The 21,877-nt window shown below is 43.0% G+C and overlaps 1 protein-coding gene across 11 annotated transcripts in view; it reads left to right on the plus strand.

Annotated features, from left to right (window-relative positions):
* Positions 1–21,877, plus strand: part of EPS8 (epidermal growth factor receptor pathway substrate 8) — a 227,864-nt gene that overhangs the window by 54,793 nt on the left and 151,194 nt on the right. Inside the window, exon 1 of one of the 11 annotated variants that reach the window (XM_030542239.1) lies at positions 19,161–19,223. The exons of the other annotated variants lie outside the window; for them this stretch is intronic. The gene's annotated coding sequence lies outside the window, so the exon portion shown is untranslated. Of the gene's footprint in view, positions 1–19,160; positions 19,224–21,877 lie in introns of those variants that run through there. 11 annotated transcript variants of the gene reach the window in all.

Here is a 21,877-nt window from a genome sequence, read left to right on the forward strand (position 1 = left end):
AAATAGTGCTGCTGCTATATAAACAACGCGACCATGAATCTCCATCACACCACTCGGAAGACCTAGACTTTTCCCACAAGAAAACCCTTGAATATTAAACCATCATATTTAAAGAAACCGTACCCCAATAGCCAAGGTCAAATATTAAAAGGCATTGGATAGTCCACAGTGGCAGCCACCTGGAACTTTTCTTCATGAGTTCCCACTGTTCCCACCATCAGTAGAGTTGCACCAGTGATGCCAGAAGGAAGTATTTCAGGAAAAAAACCAGTGCCTATAATGCGTGGAATGATGGTTAAGTGGTTAGGTATTACTCTAGGACTTGGCAGGACCTGGGTTCAAGTCCTTTCTCTACTGCAGAATTTCAAGCAAGTCACGTAACATCTCTGTGCCTCGGGCTCTCTTCTGAAACCTGAGGCTAATAGTACTCCTCTACCATCCGGGGTGTTGGGAGGATAAATATTTTACAGATTGTGAGTCACTCAGATACTAGGATCATGGGGACCATATCAGTATCAGGAAGGAACAATCAGTTTCACAAATACAGAATGAGAAGAGACTGTCTAGGAAGAAGTATGGCAGAAAGAGATCTAGGGCTCATAGTAGACCACAAGCTTAATATGAGTCAACAGTGTGATACTGTTGCAAAAAAAGCAAACGTGATTCTGGGATGCATTAACAGGTGTGTTGTAAACAAGACACGAGAAGTCATTCTTCCGCTTTACTCTGCGCTGGTTAGGCCTCAACTGGAGTATTGTGTCCAGTTCTGGGCACCGCATTTCAAGACAGATGTGGAGAAATTGGAGAGGGTCCAGAGAAGAGCAACAAGAATGATTAAAGGTCTTGAGAACATGATCTATGAAGGAAGGCTGAAGGAATTAGGTTTGTTTAGTTTGGAAAAGAGAAGACTGAGAGGGGACATGCTAGCAGTTTTCAGGTATCTAAAAGGGTGTCATCAGGAGGAGGGAGAAAACTTGTTCATCTTAGCCTCCACTGATAGAATAAGAAGCAATGGGCTTAAACTGCAGCAAGGGAGATTTAGGTTGGACATTAGGAAAAAGTTCCTAGCTGTCAGGGTAGTTAAACACTGGAATAGATTGCCTAGGGAAGTTGTGGAATCTCCATCTCTGGAGATACTTAAGAGTAGTTTAGATAAATGTCTATTAGGGATGGTCTAGACAGTATTTGGTCCTGCCATGAGGGCAGGGGACTGGACTCGATGACCTCTCGAGGTCCCTTCCAGTCTTAGAGTCTATGAGTACTTATGAGAGGGAGAGACATTTGGCTAAGTTAGAAGTTTGCTGCAGTAACAGGACCTTCGAAGGAGGGGATGATGAAAAGTAGGAAAAATAGGCATTCTAGGGGATCTCAGAGAGCTCTTCACCTCACACCTGTGCCAGCTCTCTCTGGTTTTTTTAGGAAACAATGCAGTACGTATGAAGAATGGGATTTTAAAAAAAAATTGCTACAGTATTTGGATCCCTTACTTATTGGAACTGTTTCAAGGGCTAACTTTACCCAGTTTTAAATTCATTTGTTTATTTGAAGTTCATCACGTTGAACTATATTTCACGATGAACAAGATCACTTTTAAAGTGTGTTGTGATTGGCAATAGCGGTTCACAATCATGTTTCAAATTAAACCCACATGCTAATGGCCCTTTAGCACTACAAATTGGACTGCCAAGACCCCTGGTTACACTACAGGTGGCACTGTTAAAATATTATTCCATTTTTGCAGGGCAAAGGAAACCCTGATGTGCTTGAGCATGGCTCAAGGATGCTCTTACTGTCTCATTCTTGGTACGAAATTGAGTTTTGCTTTAACTGTGTCAGGGAACAGCTGTGCTAAATCTGTTTCCCCCAATATGGTTGTATTTATCTTCTATAAGCCCCGGTACATGGGTTGTAGTAGCAACTCATGACACAAAGCAAAGTAACTTTTTAGAGACAACGGATGGTGCTCTCTACTTGTCTTTCATCTTGTCCCTTAAGTGATCTCACATTACCAGCTCTTTAAAGTTGTGTGGCTGTGGTTTCATAAATCAGATTATATTCTTCAGAGACTAAGCTAAAGCAGTAAAATTGAGTTACTTAAATCAGGATGCTAGAAGAGATGTGGCTTCTTTTCTGCCCCAAGACACACAAGCCATTTCTTGTTTTCATTCAGAACTGTCAGGGGAATTAAATGTTTCTGCGGAGGCCAATTTTATTTGAGGCAACCTTGTTTAAAACAAACGGCCAAATGCGCACAGCCCACAATGACTGCAGTAAGGTACCTTGCACAAATACTTTTATGTAAAAGGGTTAGAATCCTCAATAATTAACTTGTTGGATGGTATAATGGATTTTAGAAAGAAAATTGTGTCCAAGCCTGTTGAAAGTCAATTGTGGATCTGTCCAACTGACGAAGTGATACTATGCTCAAGGCCTTGGTAGGAGGGCCGTGCATGTGCTGTAGTGTATGTGTGCCAAAAATCATATGATCCTTTTGATAGGAGAGCTTCTGTACAACAATCAGGTTTTATGAGGGGGAGAGCAAAAATAATTTACTTTCAGAATTTCACTTAAAAATATAGCTGGTTTTGAACATGCAAACAATCCTTAAATGCTCCCTTGTGTACAGAGTTCTTCACATATTGATAATGGAATAGAAAGCCCTTTTATTTCTAGGTTGATAGTTCAATTCCTAACCAGGGGCTCAATCCTATATAGAGCATTGTGCAGGTGCGGACCTCTGCTAGCATAGGTATCTCCGAGGGGCCCAGTCTGGCAGTGAAAGGAAAATATATTTTGGTCTATATGACCTCTGGTTATTTCCCCCCAGAGAAGACTTTACTAAGGAATGGAGTACTTAATTACCTAATCTGACACTGGACTGGTAGTGCTAAGGAGCTAATTGTCCCATCAGCTGAGAGGGGGAGTTAAAAAGCACTGGAAGGAAGTGCAGAGTGGGAAATGCTAACAGAACTGAGGGAAAAGGGATCTTAGGAGGGTGAGTGCTCTCTCCTGGGAGAATGGGCTGACATCTGAAGAACGTTGTGGATAGAGCTGTTGCATGGATTGGGATGGTAGTGGTACTATTAATAAATCACATAGGAGTGTGAGCAAACGAGGCATACAAGGCTGAGTGGGATCACAGGATATGAGCGTAGCCTACCCTGTTGCATAGTCTTGTCCATGCTAGGAAAATCAGTACCTCGTTTTTAAGCAGTGATCTGAGCTCTAGTGTATACAGGGTTCTCAAGCTGCTTTTTTGTTTGGCATTTTGTAATGAAAACCTGAGCGGGTTTCCAAGACGAGGAGGTAAAATCACCTGAGCCATGTCTCCACTAACACTTCCAATCTAAGGGGCAGCTACACCATTGCTGAAAGATGGATACTAATTTTGCTAGTGGAGCTGCATCCCAGGCTGTCAATTTGGTATCGCTCATGAACACTAAATCCACTGGAGACAAAAAGAAACATTGCAGGGGAGAAATTAGTTTTGTGTACTGTTGTATTTTATGCCAGGTGAATTAGTACAATCAAACCAGTATTTGAAATTGAAGTATCTGTAATTTGCACATATTAGAGCTTTTTTTAATTACGTAAAGAGCAGCAACTCTGAGCTTACATATATTGGCATATATTTTTGCTGTGTATCTAGCAAAAATTCAGCTGAATTTTTATAAGATCCATATTAATATGCTCCCATTTGGAGGGGTGAAATCATGTTCTCAGTGTCCAATATTGATTGATTTGGCTTGTGGGTCCAGAACTAATGGCCATCAGAGAGAAATTGATACATTAAAAAAAATATTTTACTTCCATGTATGGTACTTAATAAGAGATTTTTGCAGTTGGGTTGGATTGTTTTACAACTGACTTCGGTTTGATGCTGTTTTAATCAAAATATTTTAATGGGGTTAAAATACAGTTGTTAAAATCTGGCATGCGTTTTAATGCCTACTTAAATATCTGGATTATAAGTACTGAATCTGTAAATTAGTTGCAGATGCATGGTAATTTTTCACTAGTACATAGCCTAATTTATTAAGGGATAAGTGTGTGTTAGTTTTCCAGATGGGCTTTGAATTCTTCTTCCTTAACCAGCAGGGTAGGATTGCAGGAATAGGTCCTAAATGAACTCTTTAATTTTTAAGGAGCAGCTTCACATCCAAACCTTCTTGTTTGAAAGAAGGCGACACTGCACTATGTGCATGGATCTTCTAGCATGGAGGGGAACATGTGGGAAGGATCCTCATGGCACCATCAGAGGCACAAAAATTTCCTCCCCCTCCTCCAGGTTAGGAGTTGGTTGTATGGTAGAATTTCCATAGTAGGAGGTTGAGAGAATGTGCAGCTGTGGCCTAGTTAGACATTCTTCTGCAATTTTGAAAAATCAATATGAAGAGACATACTATGCCAAAGTCACTCAGCAGGGGCGCTGTCAAACACCCATTTGGAGAGACAGTATCTCTAACAAACAGGGTTATGAATGAAACACTGGCTGTCTTGTCTGATCTATGTTCCTTTTGGACACTCATTGACTCAGCTGTGTAGAGATGATGTGCATTTGTCACTTTTGGAAATCCTTTCTCAGTGCACATGTGGGGTGACAGAATAGTGGTAAAAACTGTTTTCCTTATCGAGCAAGGCTAATGCTCCATCAGAGCTACGTGCCAGGGCAGTTTAAATATTGTCTCTTAGGAAGAGTAAATGGTTTAATTTTTGGACAGTTGAATCAAAATTGCAACATGCCTGTAAAAAGGAAGTCAACAAAGTATGTGTATGTGCTGCAGTGCGCACCCTTGTAATCCGTTCTGTTGAGAGATTTTCATCCAGCTCTTCCCAGAGCATTTGTCTCCCTTGGTTAGATTCTGTGCTCCTTAGGACAAGGATTTATACAGTGCCAAGCACGTTATCATACTTAAGAAATAACGTTGACTATGAAGAGATTAAATTAATGTATTCATGTAATATGTTGCGTATTCAGAAAATGCTTTACTAATTAGCAATAGCTAAAATTGTTAAAATATCCCCAAACACACGACAAACATTATTAAGGTTAAAAACATTGTATGCAACCTTTATATTTAAACATACTTTATTTTAAAATGTGAATTGTCTTAGGTCTTGTAACTGAGATTTTTAAAAAAACATTCTTTAAGCAGCATTGTGTAATTTACGGAGTAGGGGACAGGGAAGGAGTCGGGATTCCTGGAGTCTGTCCATCTCTGCTGCTACTGAATCATTGCGTGAACCTGCACTCTGAGACCATTCTCATTTTACCAAACTTCGAGGGTTGTTGAGATGGATTAATTATGGTTTGTAAAATTCCCTTTGATCTTACAATATATTATTGGCTTTTGCAATCCAAATTACAGTATTAGCAATTATCATATTTATATATTAAACAAAGTTTTTTAAATGACCTTTTTCCGGTGCCGAGTATTTTCATAAGTTGTTGATGTAAGTTCACTTTTAGGTTGAACTGGGGTAATTTTTCCTCAATGGATTTAAAAAGAAAAATTAACTTATCTACGTAAATGAGGGAAATTCCAATGATTAGCTACCCCTGTCATCACATTTTACAAAAGGGACACATGATAGTTGAACTGCAACCATTCTGAAGTTCAAGAAACTGTTCCTTTAAAGATCCTTTGGATGCTTGATATGTGAAAGTCTAAAATTATAAGACTGTATTTCTAATACATCATAGTAAAGTGTACTTTAGAGGCATGCTGTGATGTCTTGTTCCTGAAGATACAAAAACTGTGAACCAATAACATGCAATCTGCTTTAATTGAAGAGTCATGTAATTTCTGTTAATCACAGGAGTTCCTGAAGGAGAGTTTAAACCTATATCGTAATGGTCTTTTGAATAAAAGTATAATGGGCCGCAAATGGTGTTGCTGTAGTCTGTCAATAATTAGTACCATATCTTAGTTCAGATTCTGATGGGGTCATTAGAGTATTATATTAACTCAATTTATATTATAACTTTTATAGCAGAATCTGAAACTTTTTGCTATCATTTTTGGAGAGGAAAGTTCCTTCAGTGCTGTATTTATTTTGAAATCCTGCATAGCAGGTTGATCTCTGTTATACACAAATGCTTAGTCCGTATTCATAACATTCAGGATTTTTTTTAAAAGGAGTGTCGTAAAGGGCTTCTTCGGACACTTTTTTATTTATTTAAAAACAAACAAAGACCATTTTTTCCAGAAATAGTTAAGAGACCAAAATGATGGACTCATTATGGTCTTCCTCAACTTTAATGTTTCTGTGCAAGTCTCCTTACATGTAACATTTAGGAAAATATCAGCTACCCTATCTTCCAAAAAACTACCTCCCCCATAGCCACTTTCATAATTGTCAGCATATGTGCATTTAATAAATATAGGCCCAGGTCCCACATCCGCTCGTTGCTCTGCCTAGGCAGTGTAAAGTAGCTGGATAGCTGCCTTATAAAGGTATCTAGGGATGTTCTTGAAATAGAGACTCTTCAGTTAGCATAGAGCCAGCATAGCTGGCGGGGCAGTATGGGGCATGGCCATAGCATGTCATATTCCAGTGCTCCCCAGCCAGTAGAATGGTCACTATTTCTGCGGATTTAACTTAGAGCAGCTGAGGGGCAGTTGTAAGTTTAGATCAAAGACCAAACCTGCACCCTGAATTCTGTGCCAAATGTAGCTCCAGCTGGATCTGGTCCATAATATTGGTCAGGGATCTGGTCCATAATATTGGTCCATAATATTGAAGAACTATTATTTGATGCAGAGATTTTGGCTCTTGTTGACTCTGGATTTGTCAGTCAGCTTTAAGGATGTGCTTAATTTGGTGCACATGTGCAGTAGCCCCACTGACTTGAGTAGGGCTACTCAGTTATAGGGTCAAGTATCAAAGGGGTAGCTGTGTTAGTCTGGATCTGTAAAAAGCGACAAAGAGTCCTGTGGCAGCTTTATAGACTAACAGAAGTATTGGAGCATGAGCTTTCGTGGGTGAATACCCACTTCAGTTATAGGGGTGACAAGGTGCTTTGCAGGACTCCTATTCATTTTGGATCTGATCCATCTAAGGCTACGTCTACACTACAGGGTAATTTTGAATTAACATAAACCGGTTTTATAAAACAGATATTATAAAGTCGACTGCGTGCGGCCACACTAGGTACATTAATTTGGCGGTGTGTGTCCATGGTCCAAGGCTAGCATCGATTTCCGGAGCGTTGCACTGTGGGTAGCTATTCCGTAGCTATTCCATAGTTCCCGCAGTCTCACCTGCCCCTTGGAATTCTGGGTTGAGATCCCAGTGCCTGATGGAGCAAAAATCATTGTCGCGGGTGGTTCTGGGTACAGCCTCACCCCTCCCTTCCTGAAAGCAGCAGACAACCATTTCACGCCTTTTTTCCTGGATGAACTGAAAGCAAACACCATAGCACAGCAAGCATGGATCCTGCTCAGATCAATACCGCAATCGTGGACGTTGTAAACACCTCGCGCATTCTCATGCAGTCTATGGTGAACCATGAACTGCAAAGGCAGGCGAGGAGGAGGCAGCTACAGCAGCGCGGCAACGAGAGTGATGAGGACATGGACACTGATTTCTCCCTAACCGAGGGCCCCCGCGCTTTGGAGCTCCTGCTGGTAATGGGGGAGGTTCTACCTATTGAACGCCGATTTTGGGCCTGGGAAACAAGCACAGACTGGTGGGACCACATAGTTTTGTAGGTGTGGGACGATTCGCAGTGGCTGCGAAACTTTCGCATGCGTAAGAGCACTTTCTTTGAACTTTTGTGACTTGCTTTCCCCTGCCCTGAAACACCATAATACCAAGATGAGAGCAGCCCTCACAGTTGAGAAGCGAGTGGCAATAGCCCTCTGGAAGCTTGCAACGCCATACAGCTACCGGTCAGTCGGGAATCAATTTGGAGTGGGAAAATCTACTGTGGGGTCTGCTGTGTTGCAAGTAGCCAAAGCAATCATAGGGGCGATAGATGGAACCCATATCCCTATCTTGGCACCGGAGCACCAGGGTACCCAGTACATAAACCTCAAGGGGTACTTTTCAATGGTGCTGCAAGCGCTGGTGGATCACAAGGGACATTTCACCAACATCCACGTGGGATGGCCAGGATGGGTTCATGACGCTCGTGTCTTCAGAAGCACTGTTCTGTTTAAATGGCTGCAGCAAGGGACTTACTTCCCAGACCAGAAAATAACAGTTGGGGATGTTGAAATGCCTGTCATTATCCTGGGGGACCCAGCCTACCCCTTGATGCCATGGCTCATGAAGCCATACACAGGCAGCCTGGGACAGTGGTCAGGAGCTGTTCAACTACAGGCTGAGCAAGTGCAGGATGGTAGTAGAATGTGCATTTGGCCATTTAAAAGCCCGCTGGCAAACGTTACTCACTCGCTCAGACCTCAGCCAAACCAGTGTCCCCTTTGTTATTGCTGCTTGCTGTGTGCTCCACAATCTCTGTGAAAGTAAGGGGGAGACCTTTATGGCGGGGTGGGAGGCTGAGGCAAATCACCTGGCCGCTGATTACGCGCAGCCAGACACCAGGGCGATTAGAAGAGCTCACCAGGAAGTGGTGCGCATCAGAGAAGCCTTGAAAAGGAGTTTCATCACGGGCCAGGGTACGGTGTGACTGCTCTGTTTGTTTCGCCTTCATGAACCTCCCCCCCTTATTGACTCCTCCTGTAAGCAACCCACCCTCCCCCTTCGATTACAGCTTGCTTAAGGAAATAAAGTCACTATTGTTTAAAAAGCATGTATTCTTTATTAATAGTCATTCCCTGTAAGCAACCCACCCTCCCCCTTTGTTTAAAAAGCATGTAATTATAAAAAGAGGAAGTTAATTAACAAGGTACCCTGGGAGTGGTTTGGGAGGAGGATAGCAGGGAAGGAAAAGGCCATTAAGCACATTTCAGTGTAATGACCAGCCTTTTGGTTGGACTGTCCACTGGGGTGGAGTGGGCTGATGCACAAAGCCTTCCCCCACGCGTTCTTACACGTCTGGGTGAGGAAGAAATGGAACATGGTGAGTACTGAGGGTGGTTAAACATGGGCTGCAGCGGCACTCTGTGACCCCGCTGCTCCTCCCGAAGATCCACCAGACGTTGGAGGATGTCAGTTTGATCACGCAGCAGCTCCAGCATTGCATCCCGCCACCGCCGATCTTCCTGCCTACACCTCTCATCTCGAGCATCCCTCCTGTCCTCACGTTGGTCCCTCCTGTCCTCACGTTCACTGGCATCTTTCCTGCACTTTGCTACCACATCCTTCCACTCCCTCAGATGAGCTCTTTCATTGCGGGTTACTTCCATGATTTCTGAGAACATTTCATCTCGCGTCCTCTTCTTCCTCTGCCTTATCTGAGCTAGCCTTCGGGATGGAGTAGGGAGGCTTGAAAAATGTGCAGCTGCATGAGTGGGGGAAAATAGGGAGAGAAGGATTTTAAAAGATACATTTTACAGAACAATGGTTATACTCATTCACACTATTCACCTTACATAGCACATGTGATTTCACTACAAGGTCGCATTTGGAAACCTTTAATATTGAGTGCCTGCAGCTCTGGTGTTACAGATCAACACAGACGCATGTCCGGGCATCACAATTCAGCTTGCATGCAGTCATGGTAAGGCAACAGCTTCTCCCTTTGCTGCTTCTTTCCTGTTAACAAGGAGCAGCAGACGCCAACCCCTCCCCTCCCTAATCCAATTCTCTAGAATTGCTTTACCCCTCCCCCCACCGCATGGCTGGTATCATGGAAGATCACTGCTAATCACCCCTCTTTCTCCTCCCCTACCACCCACCGTGTGGCTGGTAGCTGGGAAGATACTTGCTGGCCAAACACTAAAAAGCTCAGCGCTATCCTTCCTCCCTTCCCCTCCCCCATCTCTCTGTCCCCTTACTTAAATTCCTTAATTTCAACCAGGTTACCATGAACGATATCACTCTGCTGAGGATAACAGAGCAAGATAAAGAACGGATGTTTCTTGAATGTCAGCAATCACCGGGACCATACACAGCTATGCTTTGTCATGCAATGATACCCGATTACCTGCTACATGCATGGCGTGGTAAAGTGTCCTACCATGGTGGACGGAACAAGGCTGCCTTGCCCAGAAACCTTCTGCAAAGGCTTTTGGAGTACCTCCAGGAGCGCTTCATGGAGATGTCCCTGGAGGATTTCCGCTCCATCCCCAGACATGTTAACAAACTTTTGCAGTAACTTTACTGGCAGCGAATGCATCCCAAGCCCTCATGGCAAATCAATCATTAAAAAACACTTGCTTTTAAACCATGTTTTATATTTACAAAGGTACACTCACCAGAGGTTGCTTCCATGGCTTCACTGTCTGGACTAGTGGCTTGGGAGGGCTGGGAGGATAATTCCATCTGGGTCACAAAAAGCTCCCGGCTGCTGGGGAGAATGGAGTGCTGTGTGCTCTCTGCAAGCTCATCCTCCTCTTCCTCCTCCTCATCTTCCCCCTCCGCTGAATCCTCATCCATGGTTGAGATTATAAGCCCCGCCTCGGAATCCACGGAGAAGGGGGGAGTAGTGGTGGCGCAGCCCCCTAAAATTGCATGTAGCTCAGCGTAGAAGCAGCATGTTTTTGGCCCTGACCCTGATCTTCCCTTTGCTGCTTTGGTTTTCTGGTAGGTTTGTCTGAGCTCCTTCACTTTCACTCTGCACTGCACTGAGTCCCTGCTGTGGCCTCTCTCTATCATGGTCCTGGAAATTTTTTCAAAAGTTTTTTCATTTCGTCTTTTGGAACGCAGTTCTGTTAGCACTGAATCCTCTCCCCATATAGCGAGAAGATCCAGTACCTCTCGTGCGGTCCATGCTGGTGCTCTTTTTCTATTCTCAGGAGACTGCATTGTTACCTGTGCTGATGAGCTCTGCGTGGTCACCTGTGCTGATGAGAGCTCCACGCTGACCAAACAGGAAATGCAATTCAAACATTTGCGGGGCTTTTCCTGTATACCTGGCCAGTGCATTAGAGTTCAGATTCCTGTCCAGAGCGGCCAGTGGTGCACTGTGGGATACCGCCCGGAGGCCAATAACTTCGATTTGTGGCCACACTAACCCTAAATCGATATGTTAATATCTATTTTAGCGTTACTCCTCTCGTCGGGGAGGAGTACAGAAATCGATTTAAAGAGCCCTTTAAATCGATATAAAGTGCATTGTAGTGTGGACGGGTACAGCGTTAAATCGATTTAACGCTGTTAAAATCGGTTTAACTGCATAGTGTGGACCAGGCCTAAGGATTGAGTAGTTAAACTAGAAATTGATATAAGAAGGGGAAATCCAGCAGGTGACTTGTTTTGAATTGTGAACTACGTGGCGTTAATGCGACAGAGGAAAGGGGAAGTTCAGGGTAATGGCAGAGATGTGACCAAGAAGTACAGATTCCAGATATACAATGCTTGCAAGTGTCATAGCTAGATTGTTTTAAAAATACAAAGGCTATCAACTCTCATGCTTCAGTTGTTCCTGCTAATTGCCTGCCGTAGTTAGGAAGGAATTTTTCCCCCTCCCTATAATAAAATCTTAACTCAGCTTGCCACATAATGTGTTAGAGGGTTGAGCATTTCCTGCTTTCTCAGTATCAATAAGTATTGGCCACTGACAAAAAGAGGATACAAGAGTAAATAAACCAGTGATCTGCTCCCGTAGGACACATCCTACATTGCTATCAGAATATATATTTTTATTGTAATTTATGCTGTCATAGGACTATTCAGTTCTTTAGTCTCAGTGTAATGTTGTGAAAGCCTTCTGCATTTTCTTCAGGTAATGTGTGCTAATTTGTTTCTGCTTTAAGGGAAAAAACCTGAGGTATCTTTATGGCTAATATTGTCATTTAGCTAGAGTATAAAAAAGGTTATGATCTTTCTTGTATGTGAGCACTTAAAAAACATCTCAGTTTAAATGCTAGTCTCTTGTTTAATGGAGCAAATTAGTTAGAGAGAAAATATTTTTCAATGCAGTCATTGGATCTGGCTTGAATGCTGTTTTGGTGGGGAAAAAAACACTCATGTGCAAAGGGGATCATCAACTTAAAAATCATGTTTCTGCCTGAAAATGTTTGACCTATTGTTGCAGGAAATACCTAAATTTCTATAAATGAAAGTGATTATAGAGAAAATTTATCCCTCTCATTTTTTTCATCTTTGTTCACTGCATGATTTCTGTTTGTATAAGCAAATTCACTGTTTTCCTCTGTATAGTCAATTGATCAGTTTCCTCTCTTTGTAGTTAGAAAGTATTTGGTTGTTAAACTGTTAATATCAGCAGTGAGATTCAGGGGCACGTGCAGTGCCTGAAACTAATTTTGGCTTTTAAAACAAAAGAGTGATTAGCTTTCAAACCAGTACATTTGGTCCTTTTAAGCCATAGGAGATTATGAATAACTACCAGGAAGAGTTCTAAAATTTTTAAATCAGATGAGAGTTTTTAACAGGTAATAACCTGAACTGTGCTTACCCCAGCAATTTTCAGGAGAGGTAAAAAGCTTCTGAGTCCATTTAAACAGCCTCTGAGCTCCTCCGTTTCTTTAGCTTGAACTCCTTTATATTGTGATTGTACTAGTTGGGAATTTGACAAGTAAAAGTCTGAAAGCTTGGGCCAGGAACAATCAAATGTGAAGACAAATTTTAAAAAAAGAACTCTGTGTATACTAAGATTCTCTTTTCCCTTGTAATTCTGACACTGATTAGTGACCATTTTCACAAGTAAGGTACCTAAAGCTTGGCAAGGACGTTTTTGGCTAACAGCACTAGCTGTGATGTCCTGGTGAAATTTTGACTTTATGTAATTGCATTCTGTCGAAATTCCTGTTGCCTCAAATGGATACAGTATCCTTCACTTCTTACCCTAAACTGATGTGTAATGTTGCTGGTGCTGTAACAATGGCTGATGGCATCACACAGAGTGTGGGTATTATTCAGAGATGGATAAAATGAAATGAACCCTGTGCAGTATATAGATAGTAACTGTATATAAATGGTGTGTAATTCTGTAAAGCACTTGATGCTTGAAAGAGAGACTCTGTTTGACTCTTTTAGCAGAGTACTTGGGAGGGGTTGAGGCATTACTGTGTTTTTCATACAATATTTAGTGGTGGGTGTGTAAATCAACTGTCCTCCAAAAAACATAGGTTGAGATTTTCAAAGCTGAGTGGGAAATTTCGCACATACAATTCCCATTCAGCTCTATAGGAGCTGTGTAGTTAAATCCTCCTGTCAGCTTTGAAAATCTCAATCTTAGGCCATGGCTACACTTACAGTTCTGCAGCGCTGGTAGTTACAGCTGTGTTCATACAGCTGTGTAGGGCCAGCGCTGCAGTGTGGCCACATTTGCAGCATTTGCAGCGCTGTTGGGAGTGGTGCATTGTGGGCAGCTATCCCAGCATTCAAGTGGCTGCAACGTGCTTTTCAAAAGAGGGGGATGGGATGGAATGTGACAGGGAGCGTGGAGGAGACAGAGAGAATGGATTTTTGGAGTTGACACTGTTCTCAGCTCCCTGCCTTGCAAGTTCTAAGGACTGGAAGACACACAGTGCCTACCTTCAATCATTTTAAAAGTTCTGACCCCTTTGCCCACCCCTCTCTCATTCACTAAATGTAAATTATGTACTCCTAAATAGCCATCAGACCAGATAAGCATCTGCTCAACATGGACTTCCCCCTCCCCCTCTGCCGTGTGAGCGTGCTGTTTCTCTCTTCAAGCAAACAGCTGTGAACATTCCAAAGTAATTCCCCTGCCTGCCTCTGCTCGCTCAGCTCTCCGAGCTCTCCCTTTCTTCCGGTTTGTTGTGGACAGGAATTCTGGGATACCTCCTTATACCCCGGAGGTCAATAAAAGCGCTGGTGGGGTCCACACTTGCTGACCAGCGCTGGATCACCAGCGCTGGAATCGCTACACCCAAGGCTCGACAGGGTGTACAGCCAGCGCTGCAACCAGGGAGTTGCAGCGCTGGCCGTGCTTTGCAAGTGTGGCCACATCCTAAGTTGCAGCGCTGTAACCCCCTCACCAGCGCTGCAACTCTCTAGTGTAGCCATGGCCTTATTCTCTCTCTCTCTCTCTTTTTTTTTTAGTGCTTTACTCAAATAAAACATGTAAAGTGTTTTGTGTGAGGAATGAAAACTGATTGTGTTTCTTTAGACAGCGATCAATTGCTGTGGTACAGTGTAACATAGTAAACTTGGTGCTGGGCACATGGCTTTTGAAAAGACTGTATTTGGTCTCTGGATATTTGCACTGTGGCATGGGGGGAAAAACATTCTTTGCATTCCATATATTTAATGACTTCTCTTAATTCTAAATCATTCTCACTGAGGTAAGCTTGCACGGCTAATCTGCCTATCAGTGTTCATTGCTGATTTTTCAATTATATACATTACACTGTTTTTTTTTTTTTTTTTAAACACTGCTGTAACTGAATACGGACTGCTCAGAAGCAAAGTAAATGTTTACTTATTCAGCAAGTAAAGGAAATCTTGGTTACCGCCCTTGAAAAACTAAGTGAGGCATTTCATCCAATATGTAAACTCAGACAGGGGATCCCACCCTTTTTGACATAAGGTTGTGTCATCTAGAGGAATGGGGTTTTGAACATGAGTCAGAGGCTTTTACATTAAAATTTTTTCTTTTAATAGACCTGAGTTTGAGCTCTGATAACTAATTTGTTTGCTGTTTTTAAGACTTTTAAACTAATTATTGAAATAATTGCAGAACAAAATATGTAGTTATTTTTATTTTATATATGTGTGTGTATGCATGTATGTATATATATATAAATAGGGAGAGAGAGTGAGTGAGTATTGGTTAGCATTAGAATGTTGACTTTGTGACCCATTGACCATAGAGTTTATTAGCAATACCCTGTGTTGTAAAATAAGCTTTTGTAAGAGTTTAAAGAATTAATACTGCCAATGCCTTTTTAAATCTGCAGAATCTGATTACTATGAGCTGATGAAAGCATGATTATCACTGAAATTTTCAAGCTGGAGAAGTAACTCCAACAAAATCTAATCTACCATGCTTATAAACTTATATTTGTTTATTGACCAAGTATAGGTTGATCTTGGCTGTTCACATACTTCATCTTGCCAATTTCCTGTATCAGTGTTTGGATTTAGTCCCAAAAACAGTGGAATACAGAGCCTCTAATGTCTGTAGTCATATGGTAAAGATTAGAAGCAAAACATAGACTTCCAAGGAGACACTGATATACATGAATGGAAGCTTTTTTTTTTTTTTTTTTTTTTTTAAATCTTGCTTAGATAAAATGTATTAGTTTCAGTTGGTGTTTGCCTAAACCACGCTTTCTAGTAGATTTATTTATGATCAATCAAGTTGTAATACTTGTTCTGACATTATGAGCTATGTACACACACTACTTCTATAGTGCCTTCCATTCAGGGATTTCCTAGCCATTTAAAATCAAGCTTTATATCATCTCAGTCGTGTCTTCGGTGGCGGGACCTTCATTCGCTCCGCGGGGCTTCAGCGGCATTTTGGCAGTGGGCCCTTCACTAGCTCCGGGTGCCTTCGGTGGCATTGAAGGATCCGCCACTCAAGGTCCCACTGCCAAAGACTGCGCCACAGTGGGTGGTGCATTTTTTTTTTTTTTTGTGAGTGAGTTAAAGAGGCGCCACTTTTGGGGAATGTGCTCAGGGGGAGCAGCCGCTCCCCTCCTAGCTACACCATTAGTCTGTATGCTTGAGGGGTAGGGCGGTAGTGACCAAGATTTTCAAACATGGCTAGTGACTTTGGATGCCCAACTTGAGATACCTGAAAGGAGCCTGATTTTCAGAAAGTGCTGAGCCACTCAACCTCTGAAAATCAGACTTTATTAAGTTGTCTCAAGTTGGGAACCAAAAGCCGAAGCATTCAGAATCACTTGTCAGTTTTGAAAATCTTGCCCAATATCCTTCAATATGTAAGACACTATTCTCTGCTTTGATAAGAATCATTATACTGTATCATGCATAGAACCAAGTACCACACGTTGTTCTTTCATATCTATTTGAGAACTTTTGTGTGTCATTTAAAGCAAATTTAAATATCCATGGCTCACTTGATCTAGAAATATATAGCATTTTTCTTGCTTCTTTTCTATGCTAGGCTAACAGAACATGCATATTAAAGTTCTGCTTTCCCACTGATTTCTATAGCCATCATTAACTGCTTGGTAAAGACCAGTATTTGAAACCAAGTAACTCATCAATAGCCAGTAAAGGACACACTTGACTTAGGAAAAAAATCAAGGGGAAAATATTCTACTGTGTTAGATTTACAATCCTGCCTGGCTTTTTAAGCAAGCCATAGCTTGTTGGGACTCACAGGAGGGGACCCAAAGAAAAGGTATACTCATTGAAGGGAAGTGTGACATCATTGGATGCAGCCTTCTGGTTGGAGAGGTACCATGGTAAGCAGGTGAGAAGGCCTCTCTGACTGTTCCATGGGTCATTAGTGTCCATCAGAATGGGCTTCTGGCAGAGATCCTGTCTCTTGTCCCTGCCCAGTGCCTATGAAAGATCCTCTTTCCAGCTGTGTCAGCTGTGGGTGGCTTTTCCTGCTCTCAGCTGTCTGTGAACATCTTTCCTTTCATCACAGATGAGATGCTACAGCTAGTGCAAATCACAAATAAAGAGCTGTACCTTGAAGTATGAGTTTGCTGCACAAGCTCTGTGCCTTTCCCATTGCAGCATGAGAGGGGAGAGTGAACAGCCAGGACAAGGGAGGAGCATGTGGCTGGTCTGAGGAAGCATGCAGCTGTGGAAGAGCATGAGGCCCAGAGGCTATGGCAGGATGTCTGGTTTGCTTTTGTAAAGGAACCTCCAACCCTAGAGCACAGAGTAAGGTGCCACTCCTGCCAGGCATGTACACTGCTGCTGAATGCCACTCTATAGTTTGGTTCTCTGATATAAGTTCAGCTGCCAGTGAAAGTCTTGTAGGCAGTGATGTTGTTGTAGCTCTGTCAATCCCAGGATATTAGAGAGACAAGGTGGGTGAAGTAATACTTTTTTATTGGCCCAACTTGGTGAGAGAGTCAAGAAGAGCTTCATGAGGCTTGAAAGTTTCTCTTTCTCACCAACAGAAGTTGGTCCAGTAAAAGTTATTTCCTCACCCACCTTGCCTATCTAGTGCAGGGGCAGGCAAACTTTTTGGCCTGAGGGCTGCATTGGGCTTCGTAAATTGTATGAAGGGTCAGATAGGGGAGGGGGTTGTGGCCTGGCTCCCACCTTCTATCTGCCCTTCTCCCCTGCCCCCAGGACTCCTGCCCCATCCAACCACCCCTGTTCCCTGATGGCCCCTCTGGGACCCTTGCCCCATCCACACGCCCTCGCTCCCTGCCCCTGGACTGCCACTGCCCCAATCCAACCCCTCCTCTCATTCCTGACGTCCCCCTGCCCCTCCAACCACCCCTGCCCCCTGCCGCCCCATCAACCCCCCCTCCTTCCTGACTGCCCCCAGAACCCCTGCCCCCATTCAACCCCCCGTTTCTCCACCCTCACCATGACCACCACCCTGAACTCCCCTGCCCTCTATCCAAACCCCCTCCCACCCCACCTCCCGCTCCCAGCCCCTTTACCACACTGCCTGGAGCACCAGTGGCTGGCAGCGCTACAGCCATGCTGCCTGGCTGGAGCTGGGCCATGCCACCGCTGCCATGCAGCACAGAGCACCGGGTCAGGCCGGGCTCTGTCGCTGTGCTGCCCCAGGTGCTCTCAGCCCCGCTGCCCAACGCATTGTGCTGGCGGCGGAATGAGCGAGCTGAGGCTGTGGGGGAGGGGGGACAGCAGGGGAGGGGCTGGGGGCTAGCCTCCTGGGCCAGGAGCTCAGGGGCCGCGCAGGATGGTCCTGCGGACCATAGTTTGCCTAACCCTGATCTAGTGAAAGTCTTGAAATCTCAGTCCAAGAGCAGTGAGGAATTTGCCTGTGCACTGATATGCCTAAGTGGTTGGGCCTGGGTGGAATGAAGGTGTCCCAGATATGTGGCTGGGGGAGAGGACTGTGTTAGAACACTTCCCATCCCCAAAATGAGTCACTTTGCAAGTACTCCCTCCACTGGGCCATCTCCTGCTCTAAGCTGGTATTGGTAAATAGTTGTGGCCAGTCTAGGAAAATTCCTGAGGAGCTGTGCATGTATTTTACTTCTCCCGTGTCCATGGTAATGGCAACAATGACCTTCAGGTCAGGAATTTCCTGGTGTTTAATTGCTGCATTAAAGAGCCTTGTTGACTTTGCCTGAGGCCCTTAACCCAGCCAGTCATTAGTATCCAGGAAATGCCCTCTCTGTCAGTCATTATAACTTCTCTTAATTTGAGCTCAGACGACCTTATTAGTGTGTCCTCTATTAAACAGAAGAACAACATAGATTTGAGCCCGAAATCATTTAGTACACGTTTAGAATTCGTTAATCTCATCCAAACAGTTTACCAGAAAGTTACCAGCTTGCCAAAACAATACATCGGTCACTTATTTGTTAGGAGCCAGGCCCCATTGTCAGAGGCCACATGCAACAGAAAAATGAGTCAGAAGTGGGCAGCAGCCCAAGGCTCAGCTGATTGTTGATGGCTGCCTGCCTACTCGCTGTCATGGAGTTGGAAGTGGGAGGAAGACAATTGCACATCCCATGGGGACCAAGCGGATGTATCTGTCCCAGGAGTAGGGACAGCAATTTAGTCGATCTAGATAATTAAGACTAATATTTGTCTTAATTCTCCGTAGTCATTAGTGATTCTCTTGTAACTCTTTAGTCATTTGAGTTCATTATTACCTAGGACATTTGTAAGCACCTTCTTCAGCAATGTAACAAACCAAAGTCCAAGGTAAACTATGACACCCTGTTGATTCTATTCCTGGCATATGGTGAGATAACGAAACTCCTTGAGGAATGTATAGAATGCTTTGTACTCTGATCTTCCAGTTCCCACCCATTTATAATCATGGCATTTTTGCCCTTAGTCATTTGTAGCTAAGATTTTTTAAAAGGGTTGAACAGTTATTCCTCTAGGCTTGTCTGCTGGACTGAGCTTTGCTGAGCAGCATTCCATATAAGAAGCCTTTATAATTTTTAGTTAGGAGGTACTCATGGATTTTTATTTCGATCAAGCTGCCCACCATCGATTTCTGTTTACACAATTAGACTGAAGGAAGACTCTGCGCTGCTGAAGAAAACCACCACCTGGATCAGGACTAAAATAAGGTTTGAGGAAAAAATGCTTGTTGTGGTTTCAGAGATAATTTGTCTTTGTCAGTCTTTCAGAACTCATTAATAACTGTCTAAGCAATGTCTGCATTACTGAAGTAAATTAGTGTATTAGCCTTGTTTAAGTGACAACGCTAATTTAAAAATAATTTTATTTTGCCAAATAGAAGTCGGTGAATTTTTTTGACTTTTTGTGGCTTTGCAATGCATTTATGACCTAGTCGTCTTATGACTTTTTCGTATTCAACATATTCAAATATCATAAGCAAACAAATATCAGTCAACATAAGACTGCATGTTGGTATTTGACCTTCAGAATTAGTTATGCAAATAGTGGATCGACTACGTGTTCAGCAAGAGCCATATGTCTTTGGTCAAACTGTTTTGAAAGTATTCTGAATGCTAATGTTGTTGTGGAATACTGTCCAGCCATGTTGAAGCCCTAGTATTTGCAAAACTGTTGACAAATGATTTTTTTCACTATACAGCCAACTCCAATAACTAATACTGTAGCTCAGTTTCATTGCATTTCTGCTTAAGCTGTTCATTCAAAGCCTGATTTGAACTGTACAAGAGGCAAGTGAATAGGACATGTTTTGTATCTTAGTCAGCTGTATGTGGCACTTCCTGTTTTAATAGTCTGTGGGACATTGGAGAACCTTTTACTGTAAAATGACTCATTTTTTTTTTAATGTGACATTTAGAGAACATTTGGATTCTGGGCCAGCATAAGATGTCATGGAGTGACACACTATGATGAATCTGAGTTCTCGATGAAAACAGCCTTGACAATATTAATATAAAATGTGCAAAACACCCTGCAAATCCATGGTTTTGGCTTGAAATTGAGTGGACTAGAAGAATATATTTTTCTGATTAAATTCTGCAAGTGGGCGTTAATGATTTTCAAAATGCTGAAAGAATCTGTTCTGTAGCCTTTTTGTTCTTGGCATCTCCAGCTGTATTACAACATCTCAAATTCTGTTTCACTTCAGTGCTCTAAGATTTTACCCTACAACATTTGAACTAAATAGTTTCAAATTCTTTCAGTTTTCTACACTAGAAAGTAAAATTATTAATTCACAAACAGAATAATGTATCTTTTTGATAGATTTAAAAAGATATTAAAAATCACTTTGAGGGGATAATATGGATATTTAAAAAATGCCTCAAGGTCTATAAAACTATGGTCTGTGCAAATGACTGCCTTACTTTTTTGTATTTAAAAACTCAATACCAAAGAATTCCCAAACACAGCGCTGAGTGCCCAGGACGTGAATTTTAAAATTCAATAAAGAAAAGTTACACAATCAATCAAAGCTGGAACAGCTGCACCATGATCATTGTGGAAGTGACTCCCTAGTTGAGGATGATCATTTCAGTTCTGAGACTGATTTTTCACCCTATCTTTGACTTTTTTACGCTCCCTCCTCATTTTCTGCCCTATCCGCTTTCCTCCCTATATCCAATGCCCGTCTCCGGTAAAACAGGGGAAAAAAACCTATTCCTTTGTGTCGAAATTCTGCATGCTTGGCCTTAGTCCAGAAGAGAATTATTTGTGGTTCATCAAATAAATCAGAAAAGCCATTTTTGTTTATATGGAGTTCTTTTATTTTGTCCTCTCAAAGTCTTGACTAAACTTCTATTTTCATTTTCACTTTGGTCCACATCAGAAACTATAAAGCTTTTAAAGACATACATGGCAGTTTGGTGCCAACTCCAATTGAAAGTCATTTGAATCTTCCCCCTTGTTTAGCACTTCATTGCTAACCCTATTTTTTTTAGTTAATTGTCTTCCTATGTTATAATTTGTGTGTGAGATCTTGCAGGTTGTAGATGAAGTGTCTGGTGCTGCCGTAACTTTTGTTGCTAGGGTCCGTGTAGCTTACAAGTTTTACCTGTTGGAACCTGTTCCATGGCTGATTACTGCAGAGGGTACAGGCTGGGTACTCGATAAAGACCGATATTTGCTGCAAGACTTCATCTGTATTTATATGACAGCTTCAGCAGACCTCTGCTTTCCACCAATCTCAGCCACAGAGCAGATCTTAGTCACTCTCTCTATTGAACAGCAGAACTAGATCCTCTCAAAAAGACCACTCCTGTTCCAGCCAAAGCTTCAGAGCTGCCCGGGGGGAGCAAATGCGACAATTTGCCTCAGGCCCCAGGCCCCGCAGGTGCCTCCATGAGTTTTTTGGGGCCCCTGGTGCGGGGTCCTTCACTTGCTCTGAGGGTCCCGGAAAACTCTCACGGGGCCCAGGCCCCTGGAGTTTCTTCTGCTCCGGGTCTTCGGCGATGGGGGGTCCTTCTGCTCTGGGACCCACCGCCGAAGTGCCCCAAAGAACCACGGTGGGGTGTCCTTCCACCCTGGGACCTGCTGCCAAAGTTCTGGCTCTTCGGCGGCAATTTGGCGGTAGGGGCCACCCACTGCCGAAGACTCCAGGCCCCCTGAATCCTTTGGGCGGCCGTGAAAAGCTTTGCAACTTTTTACCAGTCCCCCTGAGAGGATGATGTCTGCCCTCCCATTCCAGTTAAAAGCCTACATCCCAACAGTCCCTGCTTTCCACTCACCTCTTCCGACTCTCCTAGTCACAGCCAAGGAGGATATTTTTTTAATACTGTATTCATGAAATACTGTGTTTGCTTTGCTT

The sequence above is a fragment of the Gopherus evgoodei genome, chromosome 1 (assembly GCF_007399415.2).
Source record: "Gopherus evgoodei ecotype Sinaloan lineage chromosome 1, rGopEvg1_v1.p, whole genome shotgun sequence".
In the NCBI taxonomy this organism is placed as follows: domain Eukaryota; kingdom Metazoa; phylum Chordata; order Testudines; family Testudinidae; genus Gopherus; species Gopherus evgoodei.